The sequence below is a fragment of the Salmo trutta genome, chromosome 34 (genome assembly GCF_901001165.1).
Source record: "Salmo trutta chromosome 34, fSalTru1.1, whole genome shotgun sequence".
Taxonomy (NCBI): Eukaryota; Metazoa; Chordata; class Actinopteri; order Salmoniformes; family Salmonidae; genus Salmo; species Salmo trutta.
The window spans coordinates 7,792,421-7,816,559 of NC_042990.1; the positions used below are offsets into that span (position 1 = coordinate 7,792,421).

General features: G+C 42.4%; 1 long non-coding RNA gene across 1 annotated transcript in view; it reads right to left on the bottom strand.

Annotated features, from left to right (window-relative positions):
• Positions 1 to 9,582: 9,582 nt before the first annotated feature.
• The window catches only part of LOC115173438 (uncharacterized), a 34,999-nt gene continuing 20,442 nt past the window's right edge, over positions 9,583 to 24,139 (bottom strand). Inside the window, exons 2-3 of the long non-coding RNA XR_003871611.1 lie at positions 22,444 to 22,655; positions 9,583 to 9,884 (exon numbers count right to left, since the gene is read on the bottom strand). This is a non-coding gene — a long non-coding RNA (uncharacterized LOC115173438). The remainder of the gene's footprint in view (positions 9,885 to 22,443; positions 22,656 to 24,139) is intronic.

Sequence of the window (24,139 nt, forward strand, 5' to 3'; positions counted from 1 at the left end):
GCATATAATCGATGCGGTGCGCATTCGCGAAAAAGGACTGTCGTTGCTCCAACGTGTACCTAACCATAAACATCAATGTCTTTCTTAAAATCAATACACAAGTATATATTTTTAAACCTGCATATTTAGTTAATATTGCCTGCTAACATGAATTTATTTTAACTAGGGAATATGTGTCACCTCTGCAACAGAGTCAGGGTATATGCAGCAGTTTGGGCCGCCTGGCTCGTTGTGAACTGTGTGAATACTATTTCTTCCAAACAAAGACAGCCAACTTCGCCAAACGGGGGATGATTTAACAAAAGCGCATTTGCGAAAAAAGCCCAATCGTTGCACGATTGTACCTAACCATAAACATCAATGCCTTTCTTAAAATCAATACACAGAAGTATATATTTTTAAACCTGCATATTTAGCTAAAAGAAATCCAGGTTAGCAGGCAATATTAACCAGGTGAAATTGTGTCACTTCTCTTGCGTTCATTGCACACAGAGTCAGGGTATATGCAACAGTTTGGGCCGCCTTGCTCGTTGCGAACTAATTTGCCAGAATTGTACATAATTTTTACGTAACATAACATTGAAGGTTGTGCAATGTAACAGGAATATTTAGACTTGGGGATGCCACCCGTTAGATAAAATAGGGAACGGTTACGTATTTCACTGAAAAAATAAACGTTTTGTTTTCGAGATGATAGTTTCCGGATTCGACCATATTAATGACCTAAGGCTTGTATTTCTGTGTGTTTATTATGTTATAATAAAGTCTATGATTTGATATTTGATAGAGCAGTCTGACTGAGCGGTGGTAGGCACCAGCAGGCTCGTAAGCATTCATTCAAACAGCACTTTCGTGCGTTTTGCCAGCAACCCTTCGCAATTCTTCAAGCATTGTGCTGTTTATGACTTCAAGCCTATCAACTCCCAAGACTAGGCTGGTGTAACCGATGTGAAATGGCTAGCTAATTAGCCGGGTGCGCGCTAATAATATTTCAAACCTCACTCGCTCTGAGACTTGGAGTAGTTGTTCCCCTTGCTCTGCATAGGTAACGCTGCTTCAAGGGTGGCTGTTGTCGATGTGTTCCTGGTTCGAGCCCAGATAGGAGCGAGGAGAGGGACGGAAGCTATACTGTTACACTGGCAATACTAAAGTGCCTATAAGAACATCCAATAGTCAAAGGTATATGAAATACAAATCGTATAGAGAGAAATAGTCCTATAATTCCTATAATAAATACAACCTAAAACATCTTACCTGGGAATATTTAAGACTCATGTTAAAAGGAACCACCAGCTTTCATATGTTCTCATGTTCTGAGCAAGGCACTTAAATGTTAGCTTTTTTACATGACATATATTGCACTTTTACTTTCTTCTCCAACACTTTGTTTTTGCATTATTTAAACCAAATTGAACATGTTTCATTATTTATTTGAGGCTAAATTGATAGTATTTATGTTTTATATTAAGTTAAAATAAGTGTTCATTCAGTATTGTTGTAATTGTCATTATTACAAAGGAAAAGGTATCGGCTTTTCGTGGGTCCTCCAATAATCGGTATCGGCGTGAAAAAGCATAATCGGTCGACCTCTAGTGATGAGTAACCTTGCCTAAGACCTGAAAACATGTGTTAACTCCCTAAGTCAATGCCTAGAGCTTCAGCTCAGAGGGTTAACGCAGTCTACATTTCAGAAAAAACAAAAAAAAGACCAGAGCTTTGGTAAAAGATGAATAGAACTACACTAGTGTAGCCATTTCTCCCCTCAGCTTGGCTCCATGACTCATTTGGGGGCATTAAAGAGGGCGGAGCGACCGACTGACATAGGATGAAAACAGCAGGAAAACAATAAAAAAGCCTTGTTAAGAGTTGTATTACCATTTTCTCCTCTGCAGACTGGAGAATAACAATATCACACCGTGTGCCGGAGTCTCCATAATGGAGCTGAAATAGTCCCGTTTTTTCCCCCTGACACCTTAAAAAGACATTGAGCCATTTTGTATCCCATCAAAACCACCATGTTATTATTGAACATCTTCATAGCAAGACAAGGGGAAAAAGTATAAGTCAAGGGAGAGAATTTGAGGTTTGTGCACACTTTTGTTTCCAACCCTGTCTTTTTCCATGTAGATTTTTAGGGGTCACATATCCAGTAACCTCTCCCTGTTCTTTTGTTGAAAGATTTAAATGACAAGCTAGCCCATTCCTGAACAGATAGTATTTCCAAAGCCATTCGTCATACTGGAGTTGTCCTTGTGAAAGGGAGATTCCAGAGGAGATGATGACACATACAGTTGAAGTCGGAAGTTTACATACACCTTAGCCAAATACATTTAAACTCAGTTTTTCACAATTCCTGACATTTAATCCTAGTAAAAAATCCCTGTCCTTAAGCCATTTTGCCACAACTTTGTAAGTATGCTTGTGGTCATTGTCCATTTGGAAGACCCATTTACGACCAAACTTTAACTTCCTGACTGATGTCTTGAGATGTTGCTTCAATATATCCACATCATTTTCCTTCCTCATGATGCCATCTATTTTGTGAAGTGCACCAGTCCCTCCTACAGCAAAGCACCCCAACAACATGATGCTGCTTCCCCCAAGCGTCACGGTTGGGATGGTATTCTTCGGTTTGCAAGCCTTCCCCTTTTTCCTCCAAACATAACGATGGTAATTATGGCCAAACAGTTCTATTTTTGTTTCATCAGACCAGAGGACAGTTCTCCAAAAAGTACGATCTTTGTCCCCATGTGCAGTTGCAAACCGTAGTCTGGCTTTTTTATGGCAGTTTTGGAGCAGTGGCTTCTTTCTTACTGACTGGCCTTTCAGGTTATGTCGATATAGGACTCGTTTTACTGTGGATATAGATACTTTTGTACCTGTTTTCCTCCAGCATCTTCACAAGGTCCTTTGCTGTTGTTCTGGGATTGATTTGCACTTTTTGCACCAAAGTACGTTCATCTCTAGGAGACAAAACGCGTCTCCTTCCTGAGCGGTATGATGGCTGCGTGGTCCCATGGTGTTTATACTTGCATACTATTGTTTGTACAGATGAATGTGGTACCTTCAGGCGTTTGGAAATTGCTCCCAAGGATGAAGCAGACTTGTGGAGGTCTACAATTCTTTTTCTGAGGTCTTGGCTGATTTCTTTTGATTTCTCCATGATGTCAAGCAAAGAGGCACTGAGATTGAAGGTAGACCTTGAAATACATCCACAGGTACATCTCCAATTGACTCAAATTATGTCAATTAGCCTATCAGAAGCTTCTAAAGCCATGACATCATTTTCTGGAATTTTCCAAGCTGTTTAAAGGCACAGTCAACTTAGTGTATGTAAACTTCTGACCCACTAGAATTGTGATTAAGTGAAAAAATCTGTCTGTAAACAATTGTTGAAAAAATGACTTGTGTCATGCACAAAGTAGATGTCCTAACCGACTTGCCAAAACTATAGTTTGTTAACAAGAAATTTGTGGAGTGGTTGAAAAACGAGTTTTAATGACTCCAACCTAAGTGTATGTAAACTTCAACTGTAGCTAGCAGATGGAGATCTTTGTTATCACTGTTATCCTAAGACAGGGATTGTTGTTATTTTCCATGCAGTGGGGAATAGTGGGGAGAAAATGGGATTCCTTCTTGGTGCTTTTCCCTCTTTTTCCCCCCATTTCAGAAGACGTGGAATGGGAATAATCTTCCTTTGCGTTCACGGAGGTCAGCGGAGACATGGAAAAACAGGGAGGAGAAGGAAGTCCGGGAGAGGAGACGATGTCGCGAGATTCCAGGTAAGGGCGTAACCTCTTTGATTCGGTCACGGTAACGTTTAAGCAACATTATCTCGCCGGCACAGACTGTTAGAGTTCCAGCAAGGATATTAGCTCCACATTAGCAGGACTGAGACAGGTGGACACATTTGTTGAAAAAGTCCTCTTAGGAGTAGCTTTGCTCTCCCTGTGTGTGTGCATGTGTGTGTTGTGCGCATGTACTTATGTGTCTGTGACCAGAGGTGTCATGCATGCCAAATGAAACTAAGGGAGCATTTGGACATCAATGCCCACTCCAGAAATTGTGCATCCCCAACACTGTCTGTGCGTGTGTATCTATTTGTATGTGAGAGATATAGAGCGAGCCTGGGAAGGGGTGTGGGCGTACGGGCCAGGAGGATGTATATATTTAGCCCTCTGCGTGTTTTACCTCCTCAGGTCAGCTCACAGGGGGCCCGGTAGGGCGGATGGATTAAAGTTACCGTTGAGTTTGATACATGATTTATGCATACCGCCCACCATGCAACGCACCACGCCAGTTACTCAGTCTCCAGTGACTGACCACTCTGCAATTAGATCCAAACGCTCCCTTATTTAGGGATTAAGGTGAGTGGAGGTGAACTAGGATGAAGTATGTACACTGTAGGGATCCAAATAGATTATAAATCATAGATTTAGCCAGCACCAGGAGTATCACTTTGTTGTTGTGTGCTAAATCCGTTAAATAGATTAAGTGATGATGGGGGAAGTTTGCACAGGGAAGCTGGGTGGTGATGACAGTGTATGCATGAGAATATTGGGTGCATGTGTGAGCAGGGGTAGAGAGAATAGGCCTGTGCGTTTATTGCAGTTTGTGTCAGTGGGTGATTCCGTGGGTGATTTTTGGCTGTGTGTGTGTGTGTGTGTGTGTGTGTGTGTGTGTGTGTGTGTGTGTGTGTGTGTGTGTGTGTGTGTGTGTGTGTGTGTGTGTGTGTGTGTGTGTGTGTGTGTGAAAGAGCGTTTATGGGTGTGAGTAATGTCCCACTGGGCACACACTGCTTGAATCAATGTTGTTTCCAAGTCATTTCAATGACATTACATTGAACAAACATGGAGTAGATGTTGAATTGACGTCTGTGCCCAGTGGGTTGTGTGATAGTGTGTGTGCACCATCCTCCCAGTCATTGGCGGCCGAGACGGGTTCATCTCACCCACATGAACAGATGCCATAGGGACAGACGGACACAGTGCCAACCTGACACTGGGCATCGGTGCTGGGCAAGGGTAACCTTCCTAGTTTACCCATAGTCCTGCCTGCCAGGAGGGGAGCTGTGCCAGGGAGATGCTTCCCCCTCCCCCCTCCACCCACCCAATTTACCCTGAACCCAGCTGCCAGAGTGCATAAGCCAGCGATAGAGGGAGAGAGAGCTAAAGAGAGAGAGATGGAGTGTGTGGGGGTGGGGGGTACGAGATTGAGAGAGAGATACAAAGTCGGATTTTGAGAGAGAGGGTTGGGGGAGAGAGAGTAATAGAAAATGGAGATTAAAACAGTGAGATCCGAATTAGAGAGAGAGAGGGGTGTAGTGTGAGAGATAAGCAGCATGTTATTATGCACACCTGGTTAAAATGGTATGCACGTGTTCAGTGTGTGATATTGGAAATATGTATCTGATTGGATGTGCATATCTTAATTGGCAGGCCCTCATTGGTTGTTGGCCAGGGTATTCAAGTGTGCTAACTTTGAGCGGGTGCAGATGGACTCGGCTATGTTGTATCCTCTGTCACGTTGGAAACCATCTTTGTGATGGTAATGCTTCATACTGTAGAGTGTCTCTTTGCAATAAAGGGTATATGGAGAGAGAAAAAGAGAGAAAAGTGGAGAAAGGGAAATGTTTGCAGCATCAGTAACTTCCTCGTAGGTTTTCATGCAGGGCCTTCTCATGATTGTGCCTCATTGGCAACCACAACTGGGCTCGGCTACTGTAAGTGTAGCAGCAAATTGTGGGCCAAAAAACGGCTGTCAAAAAATAACCCTGATTATTACACCACCAGTCACGATCTGCAGAAGGTGAGCCAGGAAATTCTTAGACTCAAAAAGAACAATAGGCCCATAGGCCAGCCATCCACAGTAACCACAGACCATCCAAACTGCACTGATCCAAACCACTTTCAATAAGTGCCTATGTCTCATTGCGAGAAGGAGATTACTCAAATCTCTTTCTCTGTCCTAAAACACACTTTTCAGACTAGAGTATGTGTCCATAGACTAATCATAATAACCAGAGACTACCACTTATGTTTAAACATTGCGCATCACAAATTGTCATCCATTCCCAATAAACTGACTAGATGTGGACATAACTGGCTTATGTAGCAAAATGTTTGTGTGTTTTTTACATTGGATTAAAGTAGAGACTCAGAGCTAGAAAATGGTATATCATAAACTACAGTTGAGGAACCATGAGAAAGTAATTCTGCTTTGAAAGTTGATTAACTTGTAACCCCACTTTTGAGAAAATGGCCCTTGAATGATTTGGTACACCTACTGGAGAGCTCTTCGTCTACACCCATTCAGCATCATGCACACCCTCTAAAGCCTTATCCCCATCCATGTCTTTAAGAATTCACATATGAGGCCATGTACTAAACAACAAAAGATTTCAAGACTAAAGGCTGGTTTATACTATGGTTTATACTCGTACATTTTATCTGGAGTGCCAGTGTGCTCTGAGCGTTTGTAAATTCAGAGCTTTTTCAGATTGTACGTTTGTAAATTCAGAGCGTTTTGTTCTCATAGCGTTTAGAGCCTATACTAGTCACTCTGGCTGAGGAATAGGGTTGATACGAGTGTTCTGACCTAAAAACAGCAGTCAATTTTCCAAGATAACTGGCTAACGTTGGCTAGCTTGCTTGCGATATCCAGACACAAATGAGAGAACAGCTCACTCTGACCATTTTACTCTCCCTAGCAGAGCTGGTTAGGCTGTTTTTATGTTATCCAGTGCGTTGGTGACTGCAACTGTGCTTCTGGCAACAATTTTATTGTGCTTTTTTGCCAATATTTGTAAATTCGTCAGTTATTCTGCGCTTTGGCACACTCAGACGAGGGTGTTCTGAAATTGGAGTAGATAGCCAGAGCAAATTTAGCAGCTACTTCTATCAACAGTTGTCGCAGTGACATCATGAACATTCTATTGAAATGTTTACTTGCATAGCTAGCTAAACAGTGAACCATAATCCCAACTCAATGTTACTACCCTGCATGAATCTGCAGGTAGTTAACCAACCAGGTTCAATGTTAGCTAGCTAACATTAGGATATAACTAGCAATGCAAATGGCTCTGAGATATGAATACTATTACTACACAGATCATACATGTAACATTAGCTAGCGAGCCAGCCAGCTAACATTAGCTAGCTAGCTAACAGTACACTTTAACTTGTAATGAAAATGACTTTCGGACAAAATTAGAAATGTATAATATTTCTAAATGTATCTAGATACACTCTCTTACATGCATGGATGGAAGCTCCTCCCTCTCTATCAAGGATGCCATAGTTGCTCTTAGTTTGAAGATGTAATCCGGAGACAGGTGTTTTATACAGCCTTCTGTGTGTTCTCTTTTCGACTCCGTCTAAATGTTTGCAATCAAAAAGCCAGAGTTGTCTCCATCTCCTTAGCTATCATACTCTAATTCCACTGATTTCAAAACTCGGTCCTCCAGTAAGTGGAGAGCAACACTTATGCAGTTCTAGTATGTGATACCTTTAAAAAAAAAGCTACGTTAGAAAGGATTACCTACACATACTGACCAGCTCATGTTATTGACAGAAGCGTGCTACATGGCAGACCAATCCGAACTCATCTCTTGGCATGTCCAACCCATTCATTATCTCAGCCAATCATGGCTACTGGGAAGGTTGCTCACTTTTTCCGTGGCTAAAACAGCTCGAAATGTAAAAATGTTATTCCTATTTACAGATGGCGTGCAAGTTTGTTATTAAAGCACGTGAAAGTTCACATGTTCCAGTAGGCATTTCCGCCAAAAAACACATTTTGATAAAAAAACTAAAGTTTACATTCAAATAGCTCTCCTGTGAAGTAGTGACGCACGACATAAAGTGTGCCTAGTTTCCTGAAACGAGTCACATATAAAAATGGAGCTAATTCCCATTGTACTGTAAAGTAGCTCTTTCCTGGAATAGTACTCTGGAATAGTACTATCTCCAACAGTGGTGTAGTGGTGCCTGGAGAAGTGGGTATACTCTAATTTGGCAAAAATTTCCCAAATGGCCCATGAAGGAAAGGCGCCCTGTGTAAAAAGTTATTTGACAAACAGTGACATTTACTCTGAATGACCTAAAGTTATAAATCACATATTGGTCTTTCACGGGGGAGAATTCCCGAGCTAAAGACAGCTATATCGGTCTCCTAATACAGGACTAGTAAAGGCTCAGTGCACTTATTTTGTGAATATATATTTTTTAGTAAATCGTTGATTTAAAATATATATATGATTTTTCATGGGGTGCAGCTATCAGAGATCAAGGTAAGACCCAGATGCAGACTGTCGAAGTAACAATGTTTAATGTTCCAACAGAGGCAAGTTGTAGACAGGTCAAGGCAAACAGAGGTCGGTAATCCATAGGGAGGCAGAGGTACCGGTCGGCAGGCAGGCTCAGGGTCGTGGGCAGGCAGAGTTGTCAGGCAGGCGGACTCAGAGACAGGACAGGCAAGGGTCAAAACCAGGAGGAATAGCAAAAAGAGAATAAAAGCAGGAGTACGGCAAAACACGCTGGTTGACTTGAAAAACATACAAGATGAACTGGCAACAAACAGACAGAGTACACAGGTATAAATACACAGGGGATAATGAGGAAGAGGGGCGACACCTGGAAAGGGGGGTGGAGATAAGCACAAGGACAGGTGAAAAAGATCTGGGCGTGACTGCTGCAGCACCTTCAGCACCCTTACTTCCCGTGTCTATGCTAGCACTGTTGTTTGGTTAGCGGTGTTTATGTAGCACACATGAGATGGAGTTTACATAACAAATGGCTACTGGATTGATGCAAATAATCATGATATAATTCTGCCAGGCAGGAAGACTACTTTGTAGCTAGTTAACATTTCATTGCAAAACGTTTTTGGGAAAGCCTTTCCATCTATAAGAAGAAGATTATTATATATTATATATATTATTATTATATATATTTTTCCTGTTCCTTAATTGTTTGAAACCCGGACGTTTGACTTCATATTATGAGGCATTTCTTAACTTGCATCAAAATAGCAAAGCCATAATCTGACCATTGAAATGTTGATGGGAATATATTTTATCATCACTTGTTTTTCTTTTGAACTTTCTTTCATTGTCTAGCAGCCATGATAGTTGTTGCATCTTTAGATCTCCACCATTTTTAAACATTTCTAACGGATATTTCCATCTCTGTCCATGAAACCGCTCACATGTATGGTTTGCATTTTAGAATTTGGAACATCCCACTGGCCCAGATTGGCCCGGACAGGAGTCTCTTCTCTTCTGACCCTCCAGCTGTGACCCATATTTCCCAGTGTATCTGTTGGTCAAAAGACCCATCCCATCTGGGCCCCCGAGCTCACTAACTCAGGATGCAAATAACCCCACTAATACACAAGCAGCGGCTCAGCATTAATATATGAAATCATTTGTCGTGTGAATCCAGAGATATATAATCTCTGTGGTTGGTCTAGTGGAATGAACAGAACTGCTGCTGTGTACGCACATACACACTTACATAAATGTGAAGTAAGAGCACAAGTGCAAGGCACTAGGATAATGTGGTCTAATGACAGACACTGCACTGTAATTGTGTGTGTGTGTGTGTGTGTGTGTGCACTCGTGGGCAAAAAAGGCAATTAGTGTGCGGCTGGTCAGTATTTGAGAGCATTTAATTTTCCCAGTGTGCGCCTGTGTGTCCTTTTCAGTCTGTGTAAATGGTGAATGACGTGCCTGCGACGAGTCCATCCAGACAGGAAATGGTCAGGTCTGGGCAGCGGAGTCTCTGGCCCAACGTGACAGAGCACAGCACGGTAACTTCCTGCATCTGCCTATCGTACAGACATCATCACCGCCCGCCAAGCTCGCCGCATAATCACATCAGCAGCTGTAATAGGGGGAAGAGAGAGTGACAAATCTCGTTACAGATGCAGACTCAGTCTGTTTTTATGTAGCTGGCCTCTTATTTATTTCCCTCAATGAAGATTCATGTTTTGCTGTGGGAGAAGTAATGTGATAAGCGGCCGGGGGCTGTGGTGACGCTGGCTCGAGGGACAGAACACAGTTGTTGTCCAGCTTGTTCATTCAGAATGCCGCAGAGGGTGACGTCACCTCTCGCTCTTTGCCTCTCTCTCATACGTCTTAGTCAGTGTATGGTGTCAGTCTGTGTGGGCTTTCTGACCAATGCCTCCTTCATGGTGAGTGTTGAAGAGGCTGGAATGAAGGATAATAGCTCTCTTTACACACTGTAACAATTTGGTTCGTTTCAAAACTTTGGAATGCACATAGTTGTAGAAGTAGTGCTGGACTCATCGCTGGATCAGCAATCCTACAGGGAAACAGTGTCAGGTACAATAAATATATGCTGAACAAAAATATAGACACAACGTGTAAAGTGTTGGCCCCATGTTTCATGGGCTGAAATAAAAGATCCCCAAAATGTTCCATATGTACAAAAAGCGTATTTCTTTCAAATTTTGTGTACAAATTTGTTTACATCCCTGTTAGTGAGCGTTTCTTCTTTGCCAAGATAATCCATCCACCTGACAGGTGTGGCAAATTAAGAAGCTGATTAAACAGCATGATCATTACACAGGTGCGGCTTGTGCTAGGGACAATAAAAGGTCACTCTAAAATGTGCAGTTTTGCCATACAACACAATGCCACAGTTTTGAGGGAGCATGTAATTGGCATGCTGACTGCAGGATTATCCACCAGAGCTGTTACCAGATAATTGAATGTTCATTTTGCTAGCATAAGCCGCCTCTAATGTTGTTTCAGAGAATTTGGCAGTACATCCAAACAGCCGCAGACCACGTGTAACCCCGCCAGCCCAGGACCTCCACATTCGGTTTCTTCACCTTGGGATCGTCTGAGACCAGTCACCTGAACAGCTGCTGAAACTGTGGGTTTGCACCACCAAAGAATTTGTGCACTAACTGTTAGAAACCGTCTCAGGGAAACTCACTTGTGTGCTCATCGTCCTTACTAAGGTCTTAAACTGACTGCAGTTCGGTGTTGTAAACGACTTCGGTGGCCACTGGCACGCTGGTGATGTGTGCTTTTCACGGATTAATTCCGGTTTCAACTGTACCGAACAGATAGCAGACAGCGTGTATAGTGTCGTGTGGGCGAGTGGTTTGTTGATGTCAACATTGTGAACAGAGTGCCCCATGGTGGGGGTGGGATTATGGTATGGGCAAGCACAAGCTATGGACAACAAACACGGCCTGCATACTCACCAGACATTTCACCCATTGAGCGTGTTTGGGATGCTCTGGATCGACGTGTACAACAGCTTGTTCCAGTTCCCACCGATATCCAGCAACTTCGCACAGCCATTGAAGAGGAGTGGGACAAGATTCCAGCGTCAACAGCCTGATCAACAGCCTGATCAACAGCCTGATCAACAGCCTGATCAACAGCCTGATCAACAGCCTGATCAACAGCCTGATCAACAGCCTGATCAACAGCCTGATCAACAGCCTGATCAACAGCCTGATCAGCTCTATGTGAAGGAGGTGTGTTGCGCTACATGAAGCAAGTGATGGTTACACTATATACTGACTGTTTTTTTGATCCATGCCCCTACCTTTTTTTTAAGGTACCAACAGATGCATATCTGTATTCCCATTCATGTGAAATCCATAGATTAGGGCCTAATGAATTTATTTTAGTTGACTGAGTTCCTTATATGAACTGTAACTCACTAAAATCTTTTGAAATTGTTGCATGTTGCGTTTCTATTTTTGTTCAGTGCAATACAACACCATATCCTACATCTTACACATGCCGTATTAATGCAAAGATTGCCATAGTTGTCATCTCAACTTAATTAAAGAGTTGTTGTAAAAAGATGGATGAATTGGGTTGAGCCTGTGGACAGACAGACAGACAGACAGACAGACAGACAGACAGACAGACAGACAGACAGACAGACAGACAGACAGACAGACAGACAGACAGACAGACATCATGCTAAGCCGCCCAGCCAGCCAGTTGAACCAATTTCATGTTTGGGTAAATGAAAAGGCGCAGTGAGTAGCATGTACAATGGTCTGATTATTTGAGTGGCAGAGCTACATGTGAGAAACAGGTTGTATCCAATTAAATGTAAATTACCACGCTACAGATAGCTCTATTAGTGCTGCCAATTCTTGTACATAATTACCCAAATGTTTATGCTTATGAGGTCCAAGTGAGGAATAGCAGCACCCCTCCATGGAACAATGAGGCTGCTCAGAAAGAGCTTCTCTATGTCATTTACATAATTAGGATTAAGACCAGCGGTAGGTAGGAGAGAGGTTAGATTATTTGCTCGTGGCATTTAGAAAAAGAGAACACTATTTTCTAGCCATGGGTCCAGATGACATTTTTTTCCAGGAAGAGACCGATTTCAGTAACATTTAACGAAAACACTGGGGTTGCCTTACTCTTATATTTCCTTACCCTTTACATGGTGTTCACACAAAGCCGATGGTTTTGATACCAGAACAGAAGTAAGCGCCATCTGATATTGTAGCAGGTGCTGTAGCTTAGCTTGCCTCATCGGAGGTGAGGAGTGCACAGTGTATCTTTATTGTAGCCGTCTTCACCCCCTCCTCTCCTCCCTCCTCTCACCTACAGTGATGGGATTGCCTTGCCTTGGTGTGTTCTTGTGCTCATCGATCTGTGTTACCATTACAACAACGGGACACCCACAGATCCTTTCAGATCCCTATGTGGGAAGTCAATACAGAACTCAAACACAAACGGTGAAGTCAATATAGGACAAGCACATATACCCGCAAGCTCACACAAGCTCATAAGCATACATAAACCCCCTCACCCCCTACACACGTACACACAGTACCAACACCGCCACCGACACGTGCACACACACACACACCAGAGGAGGCTGGTGGGAGGAGCTATAGGAGGACGGGCTCATTGTAATGGCTGGAATGAAATCAATGGAAAGGAGTCAAACACGTCGTTTCTTTGTGTCTGATATGTTTGGTACCATTCCATTCCAGCATTTACAATGAGCCTATAGCTCCTCCCACCAGCCTCCTCTGACACACACACACACACACACACACCAATAAACGTCTTTAAGCATGATGTGTATTTACTTTGAGCCTCCTTTTTCAAGCCACTTAGTTTCTGGACTTCAGGAGAGCAAACAAAGCAGACACACAACCCAGTGCGCCTGTGCATGGTACTGTACAGCGCAGAAGGCTATGGTGTGTGTCTGTTTAGCGTCAGAGAGACAACAGAGAGATGCAGGGATGGAGCTGGAGAGATCGAGGCATGACAGCTTGAAGTGGTCTGGGCATCAGGATACCACACTTGATCAGGTTAAATTTCCTTCTGATGTCCTAACATCAGGGAGCCATAGAGAGGGGGATTGGGCATGCAGAGAGTGTGTGTGTGTCCATGCTAAGGCATAATAAAATAAACAAACCTTATGATTGTGGTGTTATATCTATAAGAATATGTTTATTGGTCTGTTGTCAAAACGTGGTCAGAGTTACATAATGAAAGCACTGGAGTTACAGTGCAACAACTGAAACTACGAATCTTAGCATCACAATCTGCTCAGACTATACAGTAAGCATCCTAGAGGTAGGAAATGACTATTCTCACAAGCTTTACAAATGATCTGCTCCTTATGTTGCCTGATACAAGCTTTTTAGGCAAAACGCTGTGCTTCTTTGATCATTTAGGATTATCTTGCAAATCAAACTTCCTTTTTCCTCCAATAATAGCTGAATGTTTTCTATATCCAGTTTTTTGCTTTATTTTGTGCATCTTGGATTGTGAGGCAGTGGTAGAATATTACATATTTTGCTCTTGACAAATGAGCATCTATTTGGGGTGTCCAGTTAATTTGAATTAGCCACTCCCCACGGTACAATGTAATTTCTTTGGGCCTCAGGTGAGAATAATAGCCATTTTGTCTAGCTATTTGGATCTGAGATTGATATGCATCGAAACTGCCTCACTGTCTTCACATTAAACTTTTTAGAGGTGACTTCAACAAAGTCTTCAGGTAACTGTTAAAAATGTCATTACAAAAATGGGATGCATGTAGCCACACACACACACACATACTATTTGAATACCAGATTTAATTTCCGATGGAAACCCTCTAAAGCTGCCCTCGGAGCAGCATGCTTAATACCAAAACTGCAGAATTTGCCAACTCGTACAAATTTTGGTATGCATTCACACACTGTTCCATATTTAATGGCGAGGTGGGGGAGAAAGAAAGTTCAACCAAAGTTTGAGAACAATATTTTTCATTCGCACGCCTCCAGAAAGGACCCCAAGGAGGACCCCAATTGGATGGCATGAATATTCATTTTGAATTTGCAAGTGCTTAGCTTCTCATCTGCATTTGGCCCGCACACCTTTTGTGATGCATTAATCTTTCAGCGTTCCGTCCCTCTCTGAGCATATGTCATCAATCTGAAGCTACATCCTGTTTGTCTAATGCTTAATTTGCTTTGAATGTAATCAATTATATAAATATCTCTGTTGTCGCAGGAAATTGAACAGCAGCGCAGACTTGGGTTTGGGAGAGGAATGGAGATGTTGACACTCCCTCTTATCGTGCAGTGTAAATAAAGAGCTCTTCAAGTAGCTGTCGGTGTTCGGATGCCGTGGACTAATGTCAACATAGCGTGCATTATGACTCATCAATTTGTACTTTATGATTGACAGGTAGGTCAAAAGTAGGCCTATGTGTTCTGGGGGGGGGGGGGGGTAGCTCAAACAACAGAGTGCTGTTTGGAGTGCTGCATCAAATAATTTAAGCATTAAATGCACAATGAAACTCAAATACAGCAGACATTCTTTTTGTCTTGTTGATAACAAAATGTCTCAACTGTCACAGTGAACTTCATGTGCATCATAGGTGATACTGAATACAGCAGGAGTTCTTGTTTTACACTACAGTCAAAAGCCTTTTCTCCACCAAAACTGGTTTGAGATTTGAGGTTTGAGAGTGCAGTGGATAGTTCACAGGTAGTCTACTGCAGCTATCGTGGATCCATACTCGTAAATGCATCGGAGAAGATCTATATGCCCAAGAACAAAATGGTAGCTATAGTAATCTAAAGTTGACGGACAGTTTCCAAGGTGTCTGAATAACTTTTTCAATCAGAAAGTATTCACACAAGTATTGACTTTTTCCAAATTTTGCTGTGTCACAGTTTGAATTTAAAATTGGTTAAATTGAGATTTTTGGGAGTGTCAATACCCTATAATGTCAAAGTGGAATCATGTTTTTTGACATTTTTACAAATTTATTAAAAATGAAAAGCTGAAATGTCTTGACTCAAGACATTTCAGCTTTTCATTTTTTATTGATTTGTAAAAATTTCAAAAAATATAAATCCACTTTGACATTATTGGGTATTGTGAGCAAGCCTAAATAAGTTCAGGAGTAAAGATTTGCTTAACAAGTCACATAAGTCGACTCACTCAGTGTGCAATAATAGTGTTTGACTTGATTTTTGAATGACTACCTCATCTCTGTACCCTACACAAGTCCCTCAGTTGAGCAGTGAATTTCAAACACAGATTCGACCACAAAGACCAGAGAGGTTTTCCAATGCCTCGCAAAGAAGGGCACCTATTGATAGATGGGAAAAAATATATATTTTAAAAAAGCAAGCATTGAATATCCCTTTGAGCATGGTGAAGTTATTAATAACACTTTGGATGGTGTATCAATACACCCAGTCACTACAAAGATACAGGCGTCCTTCCTAATTCAGTTGCCGGAGAGGAAGGAAACCACTCATGGATTTCACAATGACCCCAATGGTGAATTTAAAACATTTAGAGTTTAATGGCTGTGATAGACGAAAACTGAGGATGGATCAACAAGATTGTAGTTACTCCACAATACTAAACTAAATGACAGAGGGAAAAGAAGGAAGCCTGTATAGAATACAAATATTCCAAAACATGCATCCTTTTTGCAACAAGGCACTAAAGTAATACTTCAAAAAATGTGGCAAAGCAATTAACTGTTTGTCATGAATACAAATTTGTATCCTGAAATCCAATACAACACATCACTGAGTACCACTCTCCATATTTTCAGGATAACAAAGAAACGAAATGGAGCTAAACACAGGCAAAATCCTATGTTCCTGAGTGGCAGAGTTACAGTTTTGACTTAAATCTTATTGGAAATCAAATCAAATCAAATGTATTTGTCACATACACATGGTTAGCAGGTGTTAATGCAAGTGTAGTGAAATGCTTGTGCTTCTAGTTCCAACCATGCAGTAATATCTAACAAGTAATCTACCAATTCCACAACAACTACCTTGTACACACAAGTGTAAAGGAATTAATACGAATATGTAAATAAAAATATATAAATGAGTGATGGCCGAATGGCATAGGCAAGATGTAGTAGATGGTATGGAGAACAGTATATACATATGAGATGAGTATTGTAGGGTATGAAAACATATAAAGCAGCATTGTTTAAGGTGGCTAGTGATACATTACATCAGGATGGCAAGATGCAGTAGATGGTATAGAGTACAGTATATACATATGAGATGAATAATGTAGGTTATGTAAACATTATCTAATATAAATAATATAAAGTGGCAAGTGATAAATTGATTACATCAATTTTCCCATTATTAAAGTGGCTTGAGTTGAGTCAGTATGTTGGCAGCAGCCACTCAATGTTAGTGATGGCTGTTTAACAGTCTGATGGCCTTGAGATAGAAGCTGTTTTTCAGTCTCTCAGTTCCAGCTTTGATGCACCTGTACTGACCTCGCCTTCTGGATGTTAGCGGGGTGAAGAGGCAGTGGCTCGGGTGGTTGTTGTCCTTGATGATCTTTTTGGCCTTCCTGTGACATCGGGTGGTGTAGGTGTCCTGGAGGGCAGGTAGTTTGCACCCGGTGATGCGTTGTGCAGACCTCACTACCCTCTGGAGAGCCTTCCGGTTATGGGCGGAGCAGCTGCCGTACCAGGCGGTGATACAGCCCGACAGGATGCTCTCGATTGTGCATCTGTAAAAGTTTGTGAGTGTTTTTGGTGACAAACCGAATTTCTTCAGCCTCCTGAGGTTGAAGAAGCGCTGCTGCGCCTTCTTCACCACGCTGTCTGTGTGGGTGGACCATTTCAGTTTGTCCGTGATGTGTACGCCGAGGAACTTAAAACTCTCCACCCTCTCCACAACTGTCCCGTCAATGTAGATAGGGGGCTGCTCCCTCTGCTGTTTCCTGAAGTCAACGATCATCTCTTTTGTTTTGTTGACCTTGAGTGCGAGGTTATTTTCCTCACACCACACTCCGAGGGCCCTCACCTCCTCCCTGTAGGCCTTCTCGTCGTTGTTGGTAATCAAGCCTACCACTGTAGTGTCGTCTGCAAACTTGATGATTGAGTTGGATGCGTGCATGGACACGCAATCGTGGGTGAAGAGGGAGTACAGAAGAGGGCTGAGAACGCACCCTTGTGGGGACCCAGTGTTAAGGATCAGTAGGGTGGAGATGTTGTTACCTACCCTCACCACCTGGGGGCGGCCCGTCAGGAAGTCCAGGACCCAGTTGCACAGGGCGGGGTCGAGACCCAGGGTCTCGAGCTTAATGACGAGTTTGGAGGGTACTATGGTGTTAAATGCTGAGCTGTAATCGATTAACAGCATTCTTACATAGGTATTCCTCTTGTCCAGATGGGTTAGGGCAGTGTGCAGTGTGATGGCGATTGCGTCGTCTGTGGACCTATTGGGTCGGTAAGCAAATTGGAGTGGGTCTAGGGTGTCAGGTAGGGTGGAGGTGATATGGTCCTTGACTAGTCTCTCAAAGCACTTCATGATGACGGAAGTGAGTGCTACAGGGCGGTAGTCATTTAGTTCAGTTACCTTAGCTTTGTTGGGAACAGGAACAATGGTGGCCCTCTTGAAGCATGTGGGGACAGCAGACTGGATTGATTAAATATGTCTGTAAACACACCAGCCAGCTGGTCTGCGCATGCTCTGAGGACGCGGCCGGGGATGCCGTCTGGGCCTGCTGCCTTGCGAGGGTTAACACGTTTAAATGTTTTACTCAAGTTGGCTTCAGTGAAGGAGAGCCCGCAGGTTTTGGTAGCAGGCCGTGTTAGTGGCACTGTATTGTCCTCAAAGCGAGCAAAAAACTTGTTTAGTCTGTATGGGAGCAAGGCATCGTGATCTGCGACGGGGCTGATTTTTCTTTTGTAGTCCGTGATTGACTGTAGACCCTGCCACATACCTCTCGTGTCTGAGCCGTTGAATTGCGACTCCACTTTGTCTCTGTACTGACGCTTAGCTTGTTTGATTGTCTTGCGGAGGGAATAGCTACACTGTTAATATTCGGTCATCTTTCCGGTCACTTTGCCCTGATTAAAAGCAGTGGTTCGCGTGTTCAGTTTTGCGCGAATGCTGCCATCAATCCACGGTTTCTGGTTGGGGAATGTTTTAATAGACGCTGTTGGTACGACATCACCGATGCACTTATTGATGAACTCGCACACCGAGTCAGCGTATTCATCAATGTTGTTGTTCACAGCAATGCGGAACATATCCACGCCACGTGATCGAAACAATCTTGAAGCATGGAATCCGATTGGTCGGACCAGCGTTGAACAGACCTGAGGGCGGGCGCTTCCTGTTTTAGTTTCAGATAGCATGTCTCGGGTGAGCCATGTTTCCGTGAAACAAAGAACGTTACAGTCTCGAATGTCTCTCTGGAATGCTACCCTTGCTCGGATTTCGTCTACCTTGTTGTCAAGAGACTGGACATTGGCGAGTAGTATGCTCGGGAGCGGTGCGCGATGTGCCCATCTACGGAGCCTGACAAGAAGACCGCTCCGTCTGCCCCTTCTGCAGACGGAGCAGTTATTTTGGCTCGCCGGCTGGGATCCGATCCATTGCCCTGGGTGGTAGGCCAAACAGAGGATCCGCTTCATGAAAGTCGTATTCCTGGTCGTAATGTTGGTGAGTTGACGTTGCTCTTATATCCAATAGTTCCTCCCGACTGTATATAATAAAACCTAAGATTACCTGGGGTAACAATGTAAGAAATAACACATAAAAAAGTAAAATACTGCATAGTTTCCTAGGAACGCGAAGCGAGGCGGCCATCTTTGTCGGCGCCGTATACTGTGGCAAGACCTGAAAATGGTTGTCTAGCAATGATCAACAACCAATCTGACAGAGCTGTTGTATAATCCAGGTGTGGAACGCTCTTAGAGACTTACGCAGAAAGACTCACAGATGTAATCACTGCTTCTACAAAGTATTGACTCAGGGGTGGGAATACTTATGAAAATTAGATGTATGTATTTCTTTTTCAATAAAATTCCTAAAAACATGTTTTTACTTAGTAATTATGGGGTTTTGTGTGTAGATGGGTGAGAAAAAATATTTAATCCATTTGGAATTCAGGCTGTAACACAAAATGTGGAATAAGTCAAGAGGTATGAATACTTCCTGAAGGCACTGTATGCTGACAGCTATCAACCGCAATCTACCTCTGGAAGCTTTAAGAGTGCTTTGAGGAGAAAATACCTGCTATTGGATACTTCTGCAAAGAAAAGTTTCTGCAAAGAAAAGATTCTGAAAAGAAAACCTCACGTCAGTTTTATCCACTGCCGTCTATTGATAAAAGATTGGTTTGAAATTGGGCTTGGCAAAGACTATTCTTTTGCCAGTGATGGCCATTATATTCATAATCAGTTTGGGAGAGCCAATCTTACCTCCGATTCTAAGACTTCATCATCCAGCATCAATGTGTAAACAAAGGTGGTGAAAAGATTTGACCTAGGTCAGACCTCTCTCCCTCTCTCCCTTCCCTCATTTACGTACAGAGGTTTTTCATCCCACAGCCAGTGTTTCCTGCCGAGCAGTTTGGAGCAGGTATGGGACTTTCCACTTTGATTTAAAGTGACTTGACGTGTATGTTTTTTGGGTGTGAGGAGATTGTTATACAGTCCAGTAAGTGCATGGTGGCAGGCTTATGTGACTGAGTAATGGAAACAAATGATCGCATTTTGGGTCCCGCTTTATATTACGTGGTGCTACAGTAAAAATGGGTAAGGTTGTTAAGTTGGCACATATTGTAACTACAGTGTAGGGCAGGCAGGCACACACACTAATACATTACAGTTATATAATATTCACTGAACAAAAATATAATTGACATGGCCTATTGACTAAGGAGACACCTTAAAACATTAGCATTTTATTTTTTTATATTGTTTTGTCGCAATGACCCACTAGGCAATAAATAGGAGCAAAGTGCAATGGTCAGGTCACTCTGAGGAAGACTTCAGCTTGATGTCGAAACATCAGTCACCTGTCCACATCCTGTACAATGGATTAAAGTGAGCAATAAGAAAACAATCTCTACCTTTTATTGTTGAGTGCTCCAACTCCTTTTTACCTCAAATGAATCCTTTTGGAAGTTTTTCTTGGTTAACTCTTGTCATGATTTTTGCTTTTGTTGTTGAGCACCCCTCCTTTCCTTTGTTTGCTGAAGCCCAAAGGCGCACCTGAATGATGCCACAGATGTCTCAAGTTTTGAGGGAGCATGCAATTGGCATGCTGACGGCAGTAATGTCCACCAGAACTGTTGCCAGAGAATTTAAGGATCATTTCTCTACCATAAGCTCCCTCCAACGTCCTTTTAGAGAATTCGTCCAACCGGCCTCACAACCGCAGACCACAGGTGTGGGTGAGAGGTTTGCTGATGTCAACGCTGTGAATATATGTCCCATGGTGGCGGTGGGATTATGGTATGGGCAGGCGTAAGCTACGGACAACGAACACAATTGCATTTTGTATATGGCAATCTATGGCTCCATGTCGCAAGGATCTGTACACAATTCCTGGTAGCTGAAAATGTCCCTGTTCTTCCATGGCCTGCATACTCACCAGACATGTCTCCCATTAAGCATGTTTGGGATGCTCTGGATCAATGTGTATGACAGCGTGTTCCAGTTCCCACCAACTTCACAAAGCAATTGAAGAGTGGGACAACATTCCACAGGCCACAATCAACAGCCTGATCAACTCTATGCGAAGGAGATATGTCGCTCTGCATGAGGTAAACACCAGATACTGACTGGTTTTATGATCCACGCCATTACCTTTTTTTTAAGGTATCTGTGACACAAATCTGTATTCCCAGTCATGTGAAATCCATAGATTAGGGCCTACTGAATTTATTTAAATTAACTGATTTCCTTAAATGAACTTTAACTCAGTAAAATCTTTGAAATTGGTGCATGTTGCATTTATTTTTGTTCAGTATAGATTCTGTAGTCAAGTAACCATTTCTTTGTGGATTTTGATGTGTGCTTGGGGTTATTGTCTTGCTGAATGATCCACGAAAAATGTATCAACCCCTACAAAAAATGCCCATTAATTATAATCGACATAGCAATTGACATTTCCTGTTGCAGGATTATATTCTGCTGTGTGAAGCTGGCTCAAATTAAGATACTTCATCTCAGAGGTGATTTTAGCATGTGCATTTTGTTTTTTTTAGATGTGTAATGGGAATTTTAATGTTTGTGCTTTTCGTATAACTAATGTCTGTGTTCTATTCATATGCTGTTCTATAAACCAATTTCTGCATTCATGCAAGTGGCTGACTGAACGAATCCTCACTATCAGTAGCTGCAATTTGGCAGTACGCCCAGATCTGTTTCATGATCTCAGCTTAGAGAGAGGAAGCCTCGTGAGGTATTGGTCTGTCACGTTATGAACCAGTATTGGTCGGTCACATAGATGACACAAAAAGGAAATGATTAATGAATTATGCTAAGTCATGCAAGTATAACTTGTCTGTGTAAAGCAGTATATAAGACAACTGCACGCTGACAAATAAACAATGATTCATTTAAGATTGATTTCGAGTGTCCCTGTGTAAAGAATTTCCACGACAATTTGGCAAACTGGATAATTGATTCTGCCTGCAGAGCTTTTCAGTGGGGGTCTGCGAGGAAAACCTGTGGCGCATTTTTTGAAGCATGAGTTAAATTCCCGTCTGATTAAAAGACGACGAGACCCACCCAGAACAGACCCTTACTGTGAGCTGCCCAGGAGTAGAAACATCATCTGCGAACAATTGAGCAACGGACACTGATTTCAGTAAGTCAATTTAAATACATTTGTGTAAAAATAAAATAAAAATTATAAAACCAATAAAATGTGACATAAAGATGTAGAGGAGGGTACCACTACCCTACAAAATAACACAAGGTGTTTTTGAATACGGGGTGTTATTTACATGTAAGACCTGTAACTCTGGTGGAATGATTTCATCTGTGTGTTGTTATTCTAAACTAAACTGTTGTTCTGGTCTGTCGTCTCTCAAGGTTATGGTGAACGTGGCCACATATGGTATCTAGATGCATGGAAGATAATTCATCCAAAAACAGTGTGAACCTCAACACCCCCTCTTACCGGCTGAAAATGGCAAAAATGGCTTTCAGTATGGTCCTTCACCACTTCTACCATGAGACCTGTGTCCGCGCCAGCAACCACTACACAGCATCCAGTCGAAGCTATCAGCTGCCTTTTCTCTCATGCTTTTTCTCTCAGGAGTGCGCCGTGGGTCCATGTAGAATGAGCATGGAGGGAGATCCAGTCCAAACTTCTCTAATGCTGCAGGTGTACTGGTAGGAAAATGGACAAAGACATGAGAGACAGGTGAGAGACATTATCAAGGGCCATCCACTTTGAACATGTGCCATTAAAAAGGACAAACTGAAACACTATCTGAAGAAGAACATGAAGAAACGCCAGGAAATGAAGGATGAGTGCAAGGGGGGTGGTCAACTGTGCCCGTAATTGATTTAGACTTATCCAAAATTATTTATTTGGGATATCAGGTTGATTGTGGAGGTCTGCACATTGCTAAATGTATAATAATTTAGACTAAGAATGCATTGAAATACCAATCTGTCATTACCACAAGTGATGAGAAAAGTGAGGGTCTTAAATTAGAGTGATAGAACCAACGTGAAGCACTAAGGACTGTCATTCTAAATTTGGGTTGGATAATTTATCAATAATTAGGATTTGGAAAGGCAAGGCTTCTAGAGATAGAGCTGTGCCCTAAAAAATTAGGGGAGCCACTAGATTGTAGCTTGGGCTAACCTTGCCCTAATCTCATTCTTAGCAAGGTTGGTGTGAAACTGTTATAACGTGTTCTCTCTCTCTCTCTTCCTTGTGAAATATTATTAACATGTTGTAAGGCGATCTGCGCCTCTCTGGCTGGTAAGATTTCAGGAGCTATCATGTTTTCTGCTCCTCCAGAGGATGAGGAACCTAGGGTTGCACATTTTGGGGAATGTTCAGAGGTGGAAACTTTCCGTGGGAATTAACGTGAATATATGGGAATTAACAGGAATATATGGGATATTTACCATATCATACGGAGACAGAAACATAAACGTTTTACCGTATCATAAGTAGACATAATTGCAAATGATTAAATCCTTCCAATAGAAATAAAAAAAACGATTTAGTTACGAATTGAACTTCAATTAAATTAGTTGACTCTTCACATGGGATGATTTCACTAAACAACAAAAGAAAGGAAATATTGAATGATCCATCGCATCTCACAAAAATGTTTTCAACATACATCTGTAAAATGATAGTCTAGAAACTAAAGCTTTGGTTGTCTTCCTCTCAGGCTTCCATGTCTTCTCCCTGGACCTCCACCTCTTGAACATCAGACTCTGAGGTCTCATCTTCACTGTCACTTTCCAATCTTGTTGATGGTGGCTCGTTGTCAGGCTCAAAAAGCCTCACATTTGCCCGAATGGCCACCAATTTTTCAACCATTGTAATGGTCACCCTGTTGCATGCTTAGGTGTGTGTGTTCCCAAACAAGGACCAGTTGCGCTCTGAGGCGGCTGATGTTGGTGGGATTTGGAGGATGATGGAGGCAACAGGGGAAAGAGCCTCAGATCCACAAAGTCCCTTCCACCAGGTGGCTGATGAGATATGTTGGTGTGACTGCCATATTGCATCTCCATCCCAAAGTCCTTGTTGGAAGTGTACTTCGCCAGACTGCCAAGAACCTTGCCCTCATTCAGGCCAAGGTGGCGAGACACGGTAGTGATGACACCATAGGCCTTGTTGATCTCTG